At 41.6% G+C, this 19198-nt stretch overlaps 1 long non-coding RNA gene across 16 annotated transcripts in view; it reads left to right on the top strand.

Moving 5' to 3' along the window:
* Nucleotides 1-19198, top strand: part of LOC117311563 (uncharacterized) — a 72652-nt gene that overhangs the window by 12090 nt on the left and 41364 nt on the right. For 15 of the 16 annotated variants that reach the window (XR_012330632.1, XR_012330633.1, XR_004525751.2 and 12 more), the window contains 3 exons: nucleotides 1153-1277; nucleotides 3474-3563; nucleotides 5300-5392. This is a non-coding gene — a long non-coding RNA (uncharacterized lncRNA). The remainder of the gene's footprint in view (nucleotides 1-1152; nucleotides 1278-3473; nucleotides 3564-5299; nucleotides 5393-19198) is intronic. The other variant, XR_004525750.2, reaches the window with a different exon arrangement.

Here is a 19198-nt window from a genome sequence, read left to right as displayed (position 1 = left end):
TTGAAACAGTTTCACAGTTTTTCAAAACTCTTTTAGGGACAAAGTGAGCAAAAATATTCAGATGACTGCCTCAGATGGCAGCTAGTCAAAACTGTCTCATTTTATAGATGTAGCAGCTGAGGACCACAAGTTCTGTTCTTGAACCAGAACCCAAAGCCACATTCAGTCACAAGCTCTGCAACTCCATTCCATCTCCTACGCAAAGAGGGCACACGGGGTTCTGAGAGAAAGTCCATGTTTATTAATGACAAGGTACCTCTAAGTAAAAGGTCATCTCTTAAATGTATTTGAGTTTAGAGCTGTCTGACATCTGTGGTAGCCTGTCACCACTAGTCTCATCAGGATTCCTTCTAAGGCAATCATTTAGAAATATGAGGTGTCCATACATCTATCTCAGCAAGTTGGGTTGTGATTTATCTGACAGCTGACTTCCCTAACAAAGCTGGAAGCAGCTTAGGGGGAGTAGATCTTCATTGTTTTAGTTGGCTTGGGCTGGGCTGCCATAACAAAATACCATACACTGGGTGGTTTAAACAACAGAAATTAATTTTCTCCCAGTTCTGGAGCTGAAAGTGAGATCAGTGTGCCAGCATGGTCGGGTTCTGTTCCTGGCTTGCAGACAGCTGCCTTCTTGCTGCATATGCCTGCCAAGAGAAAGCAAGATCTGGATCTGGTCTCTCTTCCTATCCTTAAGGACATAATCCTATTGGATCAGGACCCTACCCTTATGACCTCATTTAACTTTACTTCCACAAAGACCCTACCTCCAAATGTGTCACATTAGGGGCTAGGGTTTCAACTTATGAATTTTAGTTGGACACAAACATTCAGTTCCCAACACTCATAAATCTTTATATACCTTGTTCCTAACCCAACGGATGGCACTAGTGAGCATTAATAAATTTCTGCTGAATAAACTCATATTAATTCCTTATATCAGTGTCATAGTGGCAATGTAGTATAGCAAAGAGAAAACTAGCTCTATGACCTTGGGCAAGTCATATAACATATCTGAGCCTCAGCTTCTTCAGATGTAAAGTCTAGATGGCAACTCTTATAAATATGAAGCTTAGAAGGGAGGTGTGTCAAGGGTATGGAATCGTATGTGTGAAATAATAGCTCTATATAATACTTTTGCTTAACATTTTACAGTTTATGAAGCACTGCTGTATACATCATTCTACTGAATGAAGACCTGAATGCCTCAGACACTTGTAGCACCAAGCTTCATGATCTTTAAGGTCTTGGATCAACTGGTATTGTGAAAAGAAAATAAGGTAACCTTGGACTTCATTAGGTCATAATTTCTGTGTTATGCAATGAAGTAATTCACTGCATTGGTCTAGCTCTCAGGGTGATCAAGAGGCCAGGTTAATAAATCTTCCCGGCAGGGAGAGGAAAATATTAGGTGTTTTAATGTCTATTCTTTTGCAAAATTAATCAGTTACTTGTTATTTCCTTAAATAAATTAGTTTTCAGAATACTTATAGCCAAAGTTTTGTAAGTCCAATCACGGACACTAGATGGCACCATAAGAACCTCACCTGCACCAATTCCTGACAGTCCAACAGCTCTCTCACAATTTACAGCCTGAAGATTTTTAACACAGACTCTAGGGTGAAGAAAAGTTCTTTCATTTCTGTGTAGAGTCTATAAGTTTTCTCTCTAAGAGGTTGCTCTCCTACTGTGAATAGTACGCAGAGGATCAAGACTCTCGTGGGAAACTACAGACAGCGTGGGTCAAGTCAGGAGGCTTGGTCTGAGTCCCAGTGCTGATGCTTAGCAGGTTTTTGCGGAGAAAGTCTGTTTCCTGCCCTGTATGCATCTCACAGAATTGCTGGGAGGACCATACAGAGTCGTGTATGAGAACTGCCACGTGCTACAATTTTTTTTTTTTTTTTTTTTTGGTACGCGGGCCTCTCACTGTTGTGGCCTCTCCCGTTGCGGAGCACAGGCTCCGGACACGCAGGCTCAGCGGCCATGGCTCACGGGCGCAGCCGCTCCGCGGCATGTGGGATTTTCCCGGACCGGGGCACAAACCCGTGTACCCTGCATCGGCAGGCGGGCTCTCAACCACTGCGCCACCAGGGAAGCCCCACGTGCTACAATTAAAAAACAAGGTTCTTTCTACCTCTGCAGCCCTTCTTCCTGGGAGGCTCCTGCCTTTGCACCAGCTCCGGGCCTCTGCTACCCTGGCCCCTGCCTACTCTGTTTTCAACCACAAGCTCACTCCTCAAGCATCTGTAAAGGACTCTCACAACAGATCTATTTTTCCACTTTCACTCAAACGGCTGAAACTCATGCTTCTTAGTGTCCCCCACCCCAGTGGTGCTCAGCTTCTCTTCAGTAGTCCTGTGGCTACTCGTCATCATCTGGAAGTGAACCCCTTAAAATCATCAGCTTCACGTCCCATTGTTGCAGAAGTCGTCCCTCCTCTCCCCTCCCCACTTGCTCATCCCCTCATTGCGATTCCAGCTCCTCCACGGCTTCCTTCTCTCCCTGTTCGCCAGCCCCCGCTTCTCTGAGCACAGAGCCCCTCCTTCTCTTCTTGCCTAAGCTCTGTACTCTCTCACCAGCACCTGCGACTCCCTCTCCCCAGTCCTCCGATGCTCCAGCCCTCAGGCCCCCACGGGACCAGTGCAGCCCTCTGTTTGAGGCAGCGCAGAGCGCCAGGTGGAAGAGCACAGGCGTAGAATTGTTTATTACCAGCTTTTACACAGTGACGAGCTGTGTAAGTTACCCTGCCCACGTACACTACGGGTCCCTCTGAGCACCAGCGCGGGGTATTTTAGGGGGATGAAAACATCTACCCACAGGAGAAGTAAGAGAGTTAGTAGGTAAGAAGAGATTTTCTAAAACATATTTTTATACTTTTATCTTTTGCCTCTTCCACATATGTGACCTCTCCCTGCGATCCAGAGGTACTTCTGTGGAGGGCAAGTGGATGAATAGGTGGACTAGGATTATGAGAGTGAAACGCAAATAAGAGGCAGGGTGTAGTTTACTTCTAAAACAGGTAACTGAGATATAAAACTAAAGGCCTGAAGAAAGTAGGGCCTAGAGATTAGGCCCTTTGGAAACAAAACAGGGGAGACCCAGGTATACCTGCCTTCTGTTTCCCACCACAACCAGAAAGGATCATGAAGACCACGGAGGAGGAACCTCAGAGGAAACAGGGGGGGCAGAGGGGCTGCATTGTCCCTGTATGGTCAGGCCCCCCGCGATGGCTGTTCCCTTGCTCTCTGTGCATCCCCTGACTGACCAGTCCCTGCCTCACCTGCATCCTACTCACCTGACCGACCTTCCCTCCTCAAAAAACGGCTATGTACTCGCCCCGGGCCCTGACTAGTGATTGCTCATTAGATCAGAACATCCGCACCTTGCTAGCTCATCAAAGGGGTGGGGAGGGGCATGCTCCTCTGCTGGTTTCCCTGGTAACCGATGAGCCAACCTGACGTCACTTCCCCTTGCAGCTGGTACCCTCCCTCTCGCCGAGGTAGTGAAGACGCCGCTGTCTGCTCCACAGGGTGGGGGGAGTGACGCCCGGACCTCGCTTCACACAGGTAAGACCCTCCTATCCGTTAACACCACTGACGTCTCTGTCACTGATTCTGGGGTCCTTCTACGGTCTTCAAGCTGGGCAAATATTGGGCTCACAGGCCTGCGGGGTGCAGCACAACAGTCCCTTTTCAAGAGTCCTATATTCACCTAATCGTGAAACCCTGAAACCTAGGTGGGTCCCTTAAGCCCCAGAAGCAAGGATGTGGAAAGAAAATCCACAGCATATATTTAGTCATTTAGCCCTCAAAACAACTCCACAAAACCACTGTTACCCACATAAAGCACCACAAGACTATTATTGGCTCCATTTTACTGAATAGGAAAGTGACAGGATTTTTACTCAGGCCAGCTGACTTCAAAGGCCGTGCTCTTAACCATCACCCTACACAGCCTTTCAGTAAACATCAGTTCCCTGCACTCACCCCAACCCCATCTCGGTTCAATGCCGGGGCTAAGAAGCTGAGTTAGGAAAGGCAGGCTACCATGTGTTTCATGCTCTTACTATTTAAGGTTTGAACTCAGCTGGGCCTTCGGTTCTGCTGCATTTCCTGTTGTTTGTGCTCCGTGGGCTCCCTTCACCAATCCCTGCAATAGGCCTAAACCTTCAACACCCCCTGCCCTGCTCACCTTCAGCAGTAAACTTGCCTGTGATTCATAGAGAATATCAGTGCCATTAGGGGTGGACTCTCTCAGCTTCTCTCCTTCCCTCAACTTATCGTCAGGAGCACCCTCTCCTATCCAACCAATTTTCGAAAGAGAGGTTTCTCTCTCGCTATCCTATTTCAGACCACTCCCTCCTTTGCTCTTTCACCTCCTCCAGGAGTTCTCTCAGGTGTCTCTTTTTCCAGTATGTTCAATCTTCGCCCTCTCTGCTGGGTCCTTTCAGCGTATAAACAAGGTAAGGTCTTTCCTCACCTTCATGTCACTTCCATCTACAATTGTCCTAGATTTCAGAAATTTCCAAGCACCAGTCCCTGAACTCTTCCTAAGTAGTGAGGAAATCTCACTAATTCATGATAAATACTTGAGCAAATAAGGATAATATAGTGAGTTTCTCATTAAGCTAAAGTAATTCAATTTAAATGATTTTCTTTTGTTCTGAAATTATGACTTTTTTTTAATGTTCTGATATTCTTTGTATAGGAGGCCCTCTGTATCTGTGGGTTCTGTATCCTTGGTTACAGAAGGCCGACTGTACCACACCATTTAATACAAGGGACTTGAGCACCCGTAGAGTTTGATATCCTTTGGGGGTCCTGAAACAAATCCCCCAAGGATCCCCAGAGATGACTGTATGCCACCTATCAGAAGTGTGAATACTTCACCTGAGCAACGAACAACCCTCTTTGCTGTAAGACGTTGAGATTTGGAGCACCTTTTTTTTTTTTTTTTTACTGTGCATTACCGAGCCAAGAAGCCCTCAAACTCTTTGGTCTCTGAACATCTCTACACTCTTGAAAACTATTAAGGACCTGTATTGACTATGTTTCCTTACTTTCTGTCTTCTTAAAGCTCTGGCACCTGGGACCTTGCTAGCACAGGGGAGACTGCTCCTTTGAGGACTAGCTGATTCCTAGAGATAACAAGCTCCTCCCTTGTGAATATACCTCTCATGTGCAAGCTAACCAATCCAAAACCATACCCCCTCTGCCCCCATAAGCACCCCCTTTTTCCAGCTCTCACAGGGCTCTTATACTCTGGGCCAATACAGAATATGTTGTTTTACTGCACTTCGCAGATACTGCATTGTTTACAAATTGAAGGCTTGTGACAAACCTGCGTTGAGCAAGTCTATTGGTGCCGTTTTTCCAGCAGCATTAGTTTAATTAAGGTATGTGCATTGTTTTCTTAGACATAATGCTATTGCACACTTAATAGGCTGCAGCATAGTGTGAACATAATGTTTATATGTACTGGAAACCAAAAAATTCGTGTGGCTTGCCTTATTGCCCCATTTGCTTTAATGCAATAGTCTGGAACCAAACCAGCAGTATCTCCGAGGTATGCCTGTACTCACCTGTATGTCATTTGCAAATATCTTCTCCCATTTAGTAGGCAGCTTTTTCATTTAGTTGATAGTTTCCTATGTGCAGATTTTTTAATTTGATGTAGTCCCATTTGTTTATTTTTGCTTTTGTTTCCCTTGCCTGTGGAGACATATTCAAAAAAAAATATTACTAAGACCAATGTCAAAGAGTATACTTCTTATGTTTTCTTTTAGAAGTTGTATGGTTACAGGTCTTACATTTATATCTTTAATGCATTTGAGTTTACTTTTGTGCGTGGTGTGAGTTGTCCAGTTTGCTTCTTTTGCATGTAACTGACCAGTTTTCCCAACACCATTTATTGAAGAGACTGTCTTTTCCCCATTGTATATTCTTTCCTCCTTTGTTTTAGGTTAATTGCCCATATAACTGTGGGTTTATTTCTGGGCTGTCTTTTCTTTTCCACTAATCTATATGTCTGTTTTTGTGCCAGTATCATGCTGTTTGGATTACTGTAGCTTTGTAGTATAGTTTGAAATCAGGGATTGTGATCTCTCCAGCTTTGTTCTTCTTTCTCAATATTGTTTTGGCTATTTGGAGTCTTTTGTGTTTCCAGACAAATTTTAAAATTATTTGTTCTAGTTCTGTGAAAAATGCCATTAGTATTTTGATAGCGATTGCATTGAATCTGTAGATTTCCTTGGGTAGTATGGTCATTTTTAACAATATTAATTCTCCCAGTCCATGAGCATGATATATCTTTCCATCAGGTTGTGTCATCTTCAGTTTCTTCAGTGACAAGTTGGTTGTTTAGTAGTGTATTATTTAGCCTCCACATGTTTATGTCTTTTGCAGTCTTTTTTCTTGTAGTTGATTTCTAGTCTCACAGTGTTGTGGTCAGAAAAGTTGCTTGATAGGATGTCAATCTTTTTAAACTTAGACTTGTTTTGTGCCTTACAATATGACCTATCCTGGAGAACATTACATGGTCACTTGAAAAGAATGTGTATTCTGCTGCTTTTGGATGGAATGTTCTATGTATACTTGTTCACTTGGTCTAATGTGCTGTTTTAGGTCAGTGTTTCCTTTTTGATTTTCTATCTAGATGATCTGTCCATTGATGTAAGCAGGGTTTTAAATTCCCCCACTATTACTGTGTTATTTGTCAATTTCTCTTTTTATATCTGTTAATATTTGGTTTATGTATTTAGGTGGTCATATTTGGTTTATGTATTTAGGTACTCTTATGTTGGGTGCATATATATTTTAAATTATCATATTTTCTTTTTGGATTGATCCTTTTATCATTCTGTAATGCCCTTCTTTGTCTCTTTTTACGATCTATTTTGTCTAAGTATTGCTACACCCTGGCTTCCTTTTTGTTTCCATTTGCATGAAATAGCTTTTTTCATTCCCTCACTTTCAGTTCGTGTGTGTCTTTAGATCTCTTGTAGAGAACATATATTTGCGTCTTGTTTTGTATCTGTTCAGCCACTCTGTCTTTTGACTGGAGCATTTAGTCCATTTACATGTAAAGTGATTATTGATAGGTATGTACTTATTGCAATTTTGTTAATTGTATGGGGGTTATTTTTGTAATTCTTTTTTGTTCCTTTCTTCTTCTTTTGCTCTCTTTCCTTGTGATTTGATGACTATCTTTAGAGTTATGTTTGGATTTCTTTCCCTTTTTTTGGTGTGTGTATTATTATAGATTTTTGATTTGTGGTTACCATGAGGTTTATAGATAGCAATCTATATATCTACCTGATTGTTTTAAGTTGCCAGTCTCTCAAGTTCAAACACATTTTTAAAACCTGGGATTTTTACTCCCAGTCCTCATGTTTACTGTTTTTGACATCATGTTTTACATCCTTTTGTTTTGTGTATTCCTTAACTACTTATTGTGGATATAGACGATTTTACTACTTTGTCTTTTAACGTTCCTACTAGCTTCATAAGTAATTGATTTACTACCACTACTGTATATTTGCCATTACCAATGAGATTTTTCCTTTCATAATTTTCATGTTTCTAGTTGTGGCCTTTTCTTTCCTGCTTAGAGAAGTCCCTTTAACATTTTTTGTAAGGCTGTTTCAAGGTGATGAACTCTTTTAGCTTTTGCTTGTCTGTAAAACTTTTGATCTCTCTTTCAAATCTGAATGATAGCCTTGAGGGGTAGAGTATTCTTGGTCATAGGTTTTTTGTTTCATCACTTTAAATATATCATATCACTCCCTTCTGGCCTGCAGAGTTTCTGCTGAAAAGTCAGTTGATACTCTTAGGGGAGTTCCCTTGTATGTAATTTGTTGTTTTTCTCTTGCTATTTTTAATATTCTCTCTTTAATTTCTGCCATTTTAATTACATTTCTGCCATTTAATTACCATATCTTAGTATGGTCCTCTTTCAGTTGATCCTGTTTGGGACTCTGTGATTTCTGGACCCAAACGTCTGTTTCCTTTCCCAGGTTAGGGAAGTTTTCAGCTGTTATGTCTTCAAATATGTTATCTGCCCCTTTCTCTCTCCTTCTTCTGGGACCCCTATAATGTGAATGTTAGTATGCCTGATGTTGTACCAGAGGTCTCTTAAGCTGTCCTCATCTCTTTTTACTCATTTGTCTTTTTTTCTGTTCAGTTCAAGTGATTTCAACTACTCTCTTTTTTAGTTTGATCCATTCCTCTGTATCATCTAATCTACTTTTATTCTTTCTAGTGTATTTTTTATTTCACTTATTGTATTCTTTTTTTTTTGTGAGTGTGTGTGTGTGTGTGTGTGCAGTACACGGGCCTCTCACTGTTGTGGCCTCTCCCGTTGCGGAGCACAGGCTCCGGACGCACAGGCTCAGCAGCCATGGCTCACGGGCCCAGCCACTCCACGGAATGTGGGATCGTCCCAGCCCGGGGCATGAACCCGTGTCCCCTGCATCGGCAGGCGGACTCTCAACCACTGCGCCACCAGGGAAGCCCTCACTTATTGTATTCTTAAGCTCCATTTCATCTTTCTTTATTTTTCCTTTTTGTTAAACTTCTCACTATATTTGTTTATTCTTCTCCCAAGTTCTTTGAGCATCTTTCTTTTTTTCTTTTTTTTTTTTTTGCCTATCCCATGTGGCATGTGGGATCTTAGTTCCCCGACTAGGGATCGAACCTGTGCACTCTGCAGTGGAAGTGTGGAGTTTTAACCACTGGACCACCAGGGAAGTCCCTCGAACATCTTTATGATCAGTACTTTTGAACTTTTTATTGTGTTGATTACCTAGCTCCATTTCTCTTAATTCTTCTTCTGGTGTTTTATCTTATTCCTTTGTTTGGAACATATTTCTCTGTTGCCTCATTTTGCTTAATTCTCTGTTTTTATTTCTGGTAGGTTGGTTACTTTTCCCAGTCTTTGATGAGTGGACATTTTTAGGAGATGTCCTATGCATTTCAGCAGTGCACTCCTCTCTGGTCACCAGAGCTATATGCTCTAGGAGTGCTCCCTATGTAGGCTTTGTGGGCCCATTACTCTGAACTCTTTCTCGGGTAGATTGCCTATCTCCACTTCACTTGGTTCTTCTTCTGAGGTTTTATCTTATTCCTTTGTCTGAAACATATTTCTCTGTCACCTCATTTTTTCTAAGTTGCTATTTGTATTTTATGTATGTGGTAGGTTAGTCACGTTTCTCAACCTTGGAGAAGTGGCCTTTTATAGGAGATGTCCTATGCATCCCAGCAGTGCACTCCCATCTCATTACCCAAGCTATATGCTTGGTGGTTCCCCCTAAGAGGGCTGCATGGGTCCTTCTGTTGTGTTAGGCTGACTCTGTGGGCGGGCTGGTAGGTTTGGTTGGCCCCTAGTCCAGTTGGTTGCCAGGCCCTGCCTTCTGTGGATGCTGTTGGCTGCTGTTTAGTGGTGCCTGGTTACAAGGCAGCTGGTTGCAGAACCCTAGGGGGTCCCAGAGCTAGTGTTTGCTCAGTGGTGGGCAGAGTCAGGGTCCAAAAGACTGGGGTGGTTGCTCACCCACTTGCAGGTGAAGCCAGATCCTGCAGTTAGTGCCAAACTACTTGCAGGCAGATCTGGCTCCTGGAGTCTGGCTGCAGGCCTGGGGATCCCAGAGCTTGTTTCAGATTGTTGGGAGGGGGAAAGTTCCTGACACAGCTGTGTATGGGGTCCAGGATGTTCCAAAGATTGCACTGACCTGCTAATGGGCAGGGCCAGTGTTCAGCTGGTTCCAGGGTAGGCTCTCGCTTGCTGCTGGTAGGCTCAGTCTGCAGGATCATAGTTTTCTGCTTCTGGTGTCTGCCCTCTGAGTGAAGCTGGTCTAGAGGCTAGTGCAGGCTTGCTGGTAGGAAGGCCGATGCCTGCCCACTGGTGGGTGGAGTTGGATCTTGGCCCACTGATGGGCAGGGTCATGTCTAAGGGTATTTCTAGAGATGGCTGTGGGCTCAGGAAGTCTTTAGGCAGCCTATCTGCTGATGGTTAGTGCTGTGTCCCCACCCAGTTAGTTATTTGGCCTGAGGTGTCCCCAGCACTTGTGCCTATAGGCTGTTGGGTGGGGCCAGGTCTTGGCATTAATGAACCAAGATGTTAGCCACCAACATCAGTGTTCAGGTGTTTGAATATCCCCCAGTATGTCTTCCACCAGTGTCTATGTCTCCAGGGTGAGCCATAGCTGCTCCCTGCCTCTCTAGAAAACTGTCCAAGACCAGCAGGTAGGTCTGGCCCAGGCTTCTATCAAATTACCTAGCCCTGGGTCCCAGTGCATATGAGATTTTGCATGCCCCCTTTAAGAGTGAAGTCTCTATTTCCCCTAGTCCTGTGGGGCTCCTGCAATTAAGCCCCCCTGGCCTTCAAAGCCAAATGCTCTGGGGGCTCCTCTTCCTGGTGCTGGACCTGACATGGAGAGCTTGACATGGGGCTCAGAACTCTCACTCCCATTGAAGAACCTCTGCAATATTATTATTCTCCAGTTTGTGAGTTGCCCACACAGAGGGAATGAGATTTAATTATATTGTGAGTCCACTCCTCCTACCTGTGTCGTTGTGGTTCCTTCTTTTATTTTTTTTTAAATTTCTTTTATTTATTTATTTTTGGCTGTGTTGGGTCTTCGTTTCTGTGTGTGGGCTTTCTCTAGTCACAGCAAGCAGGGGCTACTCTTCGTTGCAGTGTGCGGGCCTCTCATTGTGGTGGCTTCTCGTTGTGGAGCACAGGTTCTAGGTGTGCAGGCTTTAGTAGTTGTGGCTCATGGGCTCTAGAGCACAGGCTCAGTAGTTGTGTTGCATGGGCTTAGTTGCTCCACGGCATGTGGGATCTTCCTGGACCAGGGCTTGGACCTGTGTCTCCTGCATTGGCAGGTGGATTCTTAACCACTGCCCCACCAGGGAAGTCCCGTGGTTCCTTCTTTATGTCTTTAATTGTAGAAGATCTTTTCTGATGGGCTTTTGCATTGATGATTTTTCTGCAGATAGTTGTGATTTTTGTGTGCTTGTGAGAGGAAGTAAGCTCAGGGTCTTTCTATTTTGCTATCTTGGCTGCTCTGTCCTTCCTCATCATAAAAGGCCACCAACCCTACTGGATTAGGGACCCACCCTTATAACTTCATTTAACCTTACTTACCTCCCTAAAGGGCCTATCTCTAAATATAGTCACATTGGTCATAGGGCTTCAACCTATGAATTTAGGACTGGGGCAGGGGACACAATTCAGTGCATAACAGGAGGTGAAAATTGAAAACAGTGAGTGCGAGGGGAAAAATAACTAAGGAAAAGTGATACAGTGTGTTACTAGACTGGCTACCACTTCATACAAAACTTCAAAAAAAGAAAAAAAAAAGGCTGGTCATTACTTGGCACATTGGACTCTTCCAGAAGGGCTGCAAGAAAGAATTCCATCTCAGACTATTCCATGGTAGGAAGATGCTACCTGCCTGACTTCCCACCCCCCACCCCCATCTCCTATTTCCTGTAAGTCGAGGTTCACCCCCACAGAAAGCTAACTCACCACGTTACTGTGTGGTGTCATCAAGCCTTTCAGTGGCCACTCAGGAGGCTAGATTCCATTCTGCATGATGTAGCATTTCATCCAAACCCAGAAGTTAGGGAGGGAAACAGCATGTGAGACTCCAAGCCTGGACCTTTAACTCAGACTTCAGCCAGTCTGACAAATGCAGCAAAAGTGGTGCTGGAGGGGGCACAGTCTAGGAGTTAAGCCATGTCTTTTGAAGGAAGGAGTCAGTTAAGACAGTCAGAGCTGTCTGATTCAGAACTACTACAGTTCTATCTAAGTACAGAGGTGGCTACCCTAAAGTCTCAACATTTCCTGAAAGGAGCACAACCCTGAATGAAGGTCATTGGGAAAGTATATTTTGATAGCCATAGAAGCAATAATTACATTTTAAATGAAATGTAATGAAAGTATCTAATAACTGAATAATATAATTCATCCAATTTGAATCTTGACAGATGAGTCTTAGCCTATAACAAATATTATGTTTGATATACTCTGTATCCAACTGTTAATGCTGGTTACTACACTGTATCCTTCAGATTTGCTTAAAAACCAATGGAGTAAATTATACTATAGTTTATTTTTCTCATGAAACATGTGAAACATCAAATTGCTGTGAAAAGTGTGAGGACTCAAGATACATGCAGAATGGCAGTCAAATTGAGAGCTGTCTTATCGCATCCAGGTAATTTTTAATTAAAGTGACATTGTGAAATGAGAAGGGAGATGACATGGGTTATACTTATTACAGGCCATTATGCCCTTGCTCTTTTAAGGAACAAAAATATATGACCTCTAGTAGTTGACACTCAATAATAAGGAATATCATGACTGCCTGCCAAATAGTCTTAAATACTGAACTGTAGAACATCTTCATTGCCATTACCTCTTTTATGAGTTTTCAAATTACTTATTCCTGTTGTATTCATTGTTAGTTTCTAGGTTTATCACATGCATGTGTGTGTGTTTGTGTGTGTTTTGTGTTTAGGGAGTGGAGCAGTTATTTCAAGTGGCTTATGGGAAGAAAGCAGACATGCTCAGCCAACAATATTAAAACTGTCCAAAGAATTGAAAATGTATATATAAGTTGTCACCTCCAAAGTAAACTGGAGTCAATGACAGAGTAGACAGGGATAGCCAGGCAGGTGTGTGTTAGGTGTGGCCACAGGAACAGCATTCCCAATGGCCTTAACATCTGTAAAGCATACCTACAAATTCTGTGAACCAGAGGCAGATAATTAAGATGATAGTTCTGAGGCCAGAAGCCACACAAAACTCTGAGATCCACACACAGTATATCACGTCTCCTCAGTTAGAAATTTGTTCTTTTACTGATACCCGAGCGCCCATGACCTCCAAATATCAACCTGTAGCTCCATCTTCCCTATCAAGCTCCAGACCATATACTCCACCTCGAAGTTCCACCTCAAAATCATCATGCCTCAAACTGAATCTGTCACAAGTCTCACAACCCTGCCATTCCTTCTACATTTCCTATCCTAGGTAATGATATTGCAAGTCACTTATTCTCTTAAGTTAGCCATTTAATTCATCCTTTCATAAGTAGTTTTTGGTGGTCGGCACTGGGGATATAACAGTAAACACAGCGAAATCCCCTTCCTTATGAATCTTATATTGTACTGGTGAAATGGGCAATAGCTAAAACACACAGGGGTGTGTGTGTGTGTGTGTTAGTATCAAGCTCTATGGGGAAAAAATAAAGCAGAGTAAAGGGATAGTGAATGACAAAATATGCTATGCTATATAGGTTATCAGAAAAGTCCCAGTTTTATTAAATTCCTCTCTCTTCTTCGCCTCCTGTGTCCAATTGGTCATTAAGCCCTGTCATTGATCTCCCTGCCTCTGGTGTCTCTCCTCCATCTCACTACATTTTCCATGCTTCCATCCAAGTCATTCTTTTAAAATTCAAATGACTGTTCCTATTGACTATTATTTTCTTTTAATGGAGTATAATTGCTTTACTATGGTGTGATATTTTCTACTTTATAACAAAGTGAATCAGTTATACGTATGCATATGTTCCCATATCTCTTCCCTCTTGCGTCTCCCTCCCTCCCAGCCTCCCTATCCCACCCCTCTAGGTGGTCACAAAGCACCGAGCTGATCTCCCTGTGCTATGCGGCTGCTTCCCACTAGCTATCTGTTTTACGTTTGGTAGTGTATATATGTCCATGCCATTCTCTCGCTTTGTCACAGCTTACCCTTCCCCCTCCCCATATCCTCAAGTCCATTCTCTAGTAGGTCTGTGTCTTTATTCCTGTCTTACCCCTAGGTTCTTCATGACTTTTTTTTTTTCTTAGATTCCATATATATGGGTTAGCATATGGTATTTGTCTCTTTCTGACTTACTTCACTCTGTATGACAGACTCTAGGTCTATCCACCTCACTACCAATAACTCAATTTCGTTTCCTTTTATGGCTGAGTACTATTCCATTGTATATATGTGCCACATCTTCTTTATCCATTCATCCGATGATGGACACTTAGGTTGTTTCCATCTCCTGGCTATTGTAAATAGAGCTGCAATGAACATTTTGGTACATGACTCTTTTTGAATTATGGTTTTCTCAGGGTATATGCCCAGTAGTGGGATTGCTGGGTCATATGGTAGTTCTATTTTTAGTTTTTTAAGGAACCTCCATACTGTTCTCCATAGTGGCTGTACCAAGTCACATTCCCACCAGCAGTGCAAGAGTGTTCCCTTTTCTCCACACCCTCTCCAGCATTTATTGTTTCTAGATTTTTTGATGATGGCCATTATGACTGGTGTGAGATGATATCTCATTGTAGTTTTGATTTGCATTTCCCTAATGATTAGTGATGTTGAGCATTCTTTCATGTGTTTGTTGGCTGTCTGTATATCTTCTTTGGAGAAATGTCTATTTAGGTCTTCTGCCCATTTTTGGATTGGGTTGTTTGTTTTTTTGTTATGGAGCTGCATGAGCTGCTTGTAAATTTTGGAGATTATTCCTTTGTCGGTTGCTTCATTTGCAAATATTTTCTCCCATTGTGAGGGTTGTCTTTTGGTCTTGTTTATGGTTTCCTTTGCTGTGTAAAAGCTTTAAAGTTTCATTACGTCCCATTTGTTTATTTTTGTTTTTATTTCCATTTCTCTAGGAGGTGGGTCAACAAAGATCTTGCTGTGATTTATGTCATAGAGTGTTCTGCCTATGTTTTCCTCTAAGAGTTTGATAGTTTCTGGCCTTACATTTAGGTCTTTAATCCATTTTGAGCTTATTTTTGTGTATGGCGTTAGGGAGTGTTCTAATCTCATACTTTTACATGTACCTGTCCAGTTTTCCCAGCACCACTTATTGAAGAGGCTGTCCTTTCTCCACTGTACATTCCTGCCTCCTTTATTGAAGATAAAGTGACCATATGTGCATGGGTTTATCTCTGGGCTTTCTATCCTGTTCCATTTATCTATATTTCTGTTTTTGTGCCAGTACCATACTGTCTTGATTACTGAAGCTTTGTAGTGTAGTCTGAAATCAGGGAGCCTGATTCCTCCAATTCCATTTTTCGCTCTCAAGATTGCCTTGGCTATTCGTGGTCTTTTGTGTTTCCATACAAACTGTGATATCTTTTGTTCTAGTTCTGTGAAAAATGCCAGTGGTAGTTTGATAGGGATTGCATTGAATCTATAGATTGCTTTGGGTAGTAGAGTCATTTTCACAATGTTCATTCTTCCAATCCAAGAACATGGTATATCTCTCCATCTATTTGTATCATCTTTAATTTCTTTCATCAGTGTCTTATAAATTCCTACTTAGAGGTCTTTTGTCTCCTTAGGTAGGTTTATTCCTAGATATTTTATTCTGTGTTGCAATGGTAAATGGGAGTGTTTTCTTAATTTCACTTTCATATTTTTCATCATGAGCGTATAGGAATGCCAGAGATTTCTGTGCATTAATTTTGTATCCTGCTACTTTACCAAATTCATTGATTAGCTCTAGTACTTTTCTGGTAGCATCTTTAGGATTCTCTATGTATAGTATCATGTCATCCTCAAACAGTGACAGATTTACTTCTTCTTTTCTAATTTGGATTCCTTTTATTTCCTTTTCTTCTCTGATTGCTGTGGATAAAACTTCCAAAACTATGTTGAATAAGAGTGGTGAGAGTGGGCAATCTTGTCTTGTTCCTGATCTTAGTGGAAATGCTTTCAGTTTTTCACCATTGAGGACGATTTTGGCTGTGGGTTTGTCATATATGGCCTTTATTATGTTGAGGGAAGTTCCCTCTATGCCTACTTTCTGCAGGGTTTTTATCATAAATGGGTGTTGAATTTTGTCAAAAGCTTTCTCTGCATCGATTGAGATGACCATAAGGTTTTTCTCCTTCAGTTTGTTAATATGGTGTATCACATTGATTGATTTGCATATATTGAAGAATCCTTGCATTCCTGGAATAAATCCCACTTGATCCTTTTAATGTGCTGTTGGATTCTGTTTGCTAGTATTTTGTTGAGGATTTTTGCATCTATGTTCATCAATGATATTGGCCTGTAGTTTTCTTTCTTTGTGACATCCTTGTCTGGTTTTGGTATCAGTGTGATGGTGGTCTCGTAGAATGAGTTTGGGAGTGTTCCTCCCTCTGCTATATTTTGGAAGAGTTTGAGAAGGATAGGTGTTAGCTCTTCTCTAAATGTTTGATAGAATTCGCCTGTGAAGCCATCTGGTCCTGGGCTTTTGTTTGTTGGAAGATTTTTAATCACAGTTTCAATTTCAGTGCTTGTGATTGGTCTGTTCATATTTTCTATTTCTTCCTGATTCAGTCTTGGCAGGTTGTGCATTTCTAAGAATTTGTCCATTTCTTCCAGGTTGTCCATTTTATTGGCATAGAGTTGCTTGTAGTAATCTCTTATGATCTTTTGTATTTCTGCAGTGTCAGTTGTTACTTCTCCTTTTTCATTTCTAATTCTATTGATTTGAGTCTTCTCCCTTTTTTTCTTGATGAGTCTGGCTAATGGTATATCAATTTTGTTTATCTTCTCAAAGAACCAGCTTTTAGTTTTATTGATCTTTGCTATTGTTTCCTTCATTTCTTTTTCATTTATTTCTGATCTGATCTTTATGATTTCTTTCCTTCTGCTAACTTTGGGGTTTTTTTGTTCTTCTTTCCCTAATTGCTTTAGGTGCAAGGTTAGGTTGTTTATTCGAGTTGTTTCCTGTTTCTTAAGTTAGGATTGTATTGCTATAAACTTGCCTCTTAGAACTGCTTTTGCTGCATCCCATAGGTTTTGGGTCATCGTGTCTCCATTGTCATTTGTTTCTAGGTATTTTTTGATTTCCTCTTTGATTTCTTCAGTGATCACTTCGTTATTAAGTAGTGTATTGTTTAGCCTCCATGTGTTTTTTTTTTTTACAGATCTTTTCTTGTAGTTGATGTCTAGTCTCATAGCGTTGTGGTCGGAAAAGATACTTGATAGAATTTCAATTTTCTTAAATTTACCAAGGCTTGATTTGTGACCCAAGGCATGATCTATCCTGAAGAATGTTCCATGAGCACTTGAGAAAAATGTGTATTGTGTTGTTTTTGGATGGAATGTCCTATAAATATTAATTAAGTACATCTTGTTTAATGTATCATTTAAAGCTTGTGTTTCCTTCTTTATTTTCATTTTGGATGATCTGTCCATTGGTGAAAGTGGAGTGTTAAAGTCCCCTACTATGAATGTGTTACTCTGGATTTCCTCTTTTATGGCTGTTAGTATTTGCCTTATGTATTGGGATGCTCCTATGTTGGGTGCATAAATATTTACAATTGTTATATCTTCTTCTTGGATTGATCCCTTGATCATTATGTAGTATCCTTCTTTGTCTCTTGCAGTAGTCTTTATTTTAAAGTCTATTGTGTCTGATATGAGAATTGCTACTCCAGCTTTCTTTTGGTTTCCAGTTGCATGGAATATCTTTTTCCATCCCCTCACTTTCAGTCCGTATGTGTCTCTAGTCCTGAAGTGGGTCTCTTGTAGACAGCATCTATATGGGTCTTGTTTTTGTATCCATTCAGCCAGTCTGTGTCTTTTGGTGGGAGCATTTAGTCCATTTACATTTAAGGTAATTATCGATATGTATGTTCCTATTCCCATTTTCTTAATTGTTTTGGGTTTGTTATTGTAGGTCTTTTCCTTCTCTTGTGTTTCTTGCCTAGAGAAGTTCCTTTAGCATTTGTTGTAAAGCTGGTTTGGTGGTGCTGAACTCTCTCAGCTTTTGCTTGTCTGTAAATGTTTTAATTTCTCCATCAAATCTGAATGAGATCCTTGCTGTGTAGAGTAATCTTGGTTGTAGGTTTTTCTCCTTCATTACTTTAAATATGTCCTGCCAGTCCCTTCTGGCTTGCAGAGTTTCTGCTGAAAGATCAGCTGTTAACCTTATAGGGAGTCCCTTGTGTGTTATTTGGTTTTTTTCCCTTGCTGCTTTTAATATGTTTTCTTTGTACTTAATTTTTGAAAGTTTGATCAATATGTGTCTTGGCATGTTTCTCCTTGGATTTATCCAGTATGTGACTCTCTGTGCTTCCTGGCCTTGATTAACTATTTCCTTTCCCATATTATGGATGTTTTCAACTATAATCTCATCAAATATTTTCTCAGTCCCTTTCTTTTTCTCTTCTTCTTCTGGAACCCCTATAATTCGAATGTTGGTGCGTTTAATGTTGTCCCAGTGGTCTCTGAGACTGTCCTCAGTTCTTTTCATTCTTTTTTCTTTATTCTGCTCTGCAGTAGTTATCTCCACTATTTTATCTTCCAGGTCACTTATCCGTTCTTCTGCCTCAGTTATTCTGCTATTGATCCCTGCTAGAGTATTTTTAATTTCATTTATTGTATTGTTCATTGTTGCTTGTTTCATCTTTAGTTCTTCTAGGTCCTTGTTAAATGTTTCTTGCATTTTCTCTATTCTATTTCCAAGATTTTGGATCATCTTTACTATCATTATTCTGAATTCTTTTTCCGGTAGACTGCCTATTTCCTCTTTATTTATTAGGTCTGGTAGGTTTTTATCTTGTTCCTTCATCTGCTGTGTGTTTTTCTGTATTCTCATTTTGCTTATCTTACTGTGTTTGGGGTCTCCTTTTTGCAGGTTCGTAGTTCCCGTTGTTTTGGTGTCTGTCTCCAGTGGCTAAAGTTGGTTCAGTGGGTTGTGTAGGCTTCCTGGTGGAGGGGACTAGTGCCTGTGTTCTGGTGAATGAGGCTGGATCTTATCTTTCTGGTGGGCAGGTCCACGTCTGGTGGTGTGTTTTGGGGTGTCTGTGGACTTATGATTTTAGGCAGCCTCTCTGCTAATGGGTGGGGTTGTGTTCCTGTCTTGCTAGTTGTTTGGCATAGGGTGTCCAGCACTCTAGCTTGCTGGTCGTTGAGTGAAGCTGGGTGCTGGTGTTGAGATGGAGATCTCTGGGAGATTTTCACCATTTGATATTATGTGGAGCTGGGAGGTCTCTTGTGGACCAGTGTCCTGAAGTTGGCTCTCCCACCTCAGAGGCACAGCACTGACTCCTGGCTACAGCACCAAGAGCCTTTCATCCACACGGCTCAGAATAAAAGGGGGAAAAAGTAGTAACAAAGAAAGGGGGGGAGGGGGAGGGGGGGCAGAGAGAGGGAGGAAGGAAGGAAGGAAGAAAGAAGAAAAGAAAGGATAAAATAA

This window comes from Tursiops truncatus, chromosome 3 (genome assembly GCF_011762595.2).
Source record: "Tursiops truncatus isolate mTurTru1 chromosome 3, mTurTru1.mat.Y, whole genome shotgun sequence".
Taxonomy (NCBI): Eukaryota; Metazoa; Chordata; class Mammalia; order Artiodactyla; family Delphinidae; genus Tursiops; species Tursiops truncatus.
This window is presented reverse-complemented; position numbering and strand designations above follow the sequence as displayed.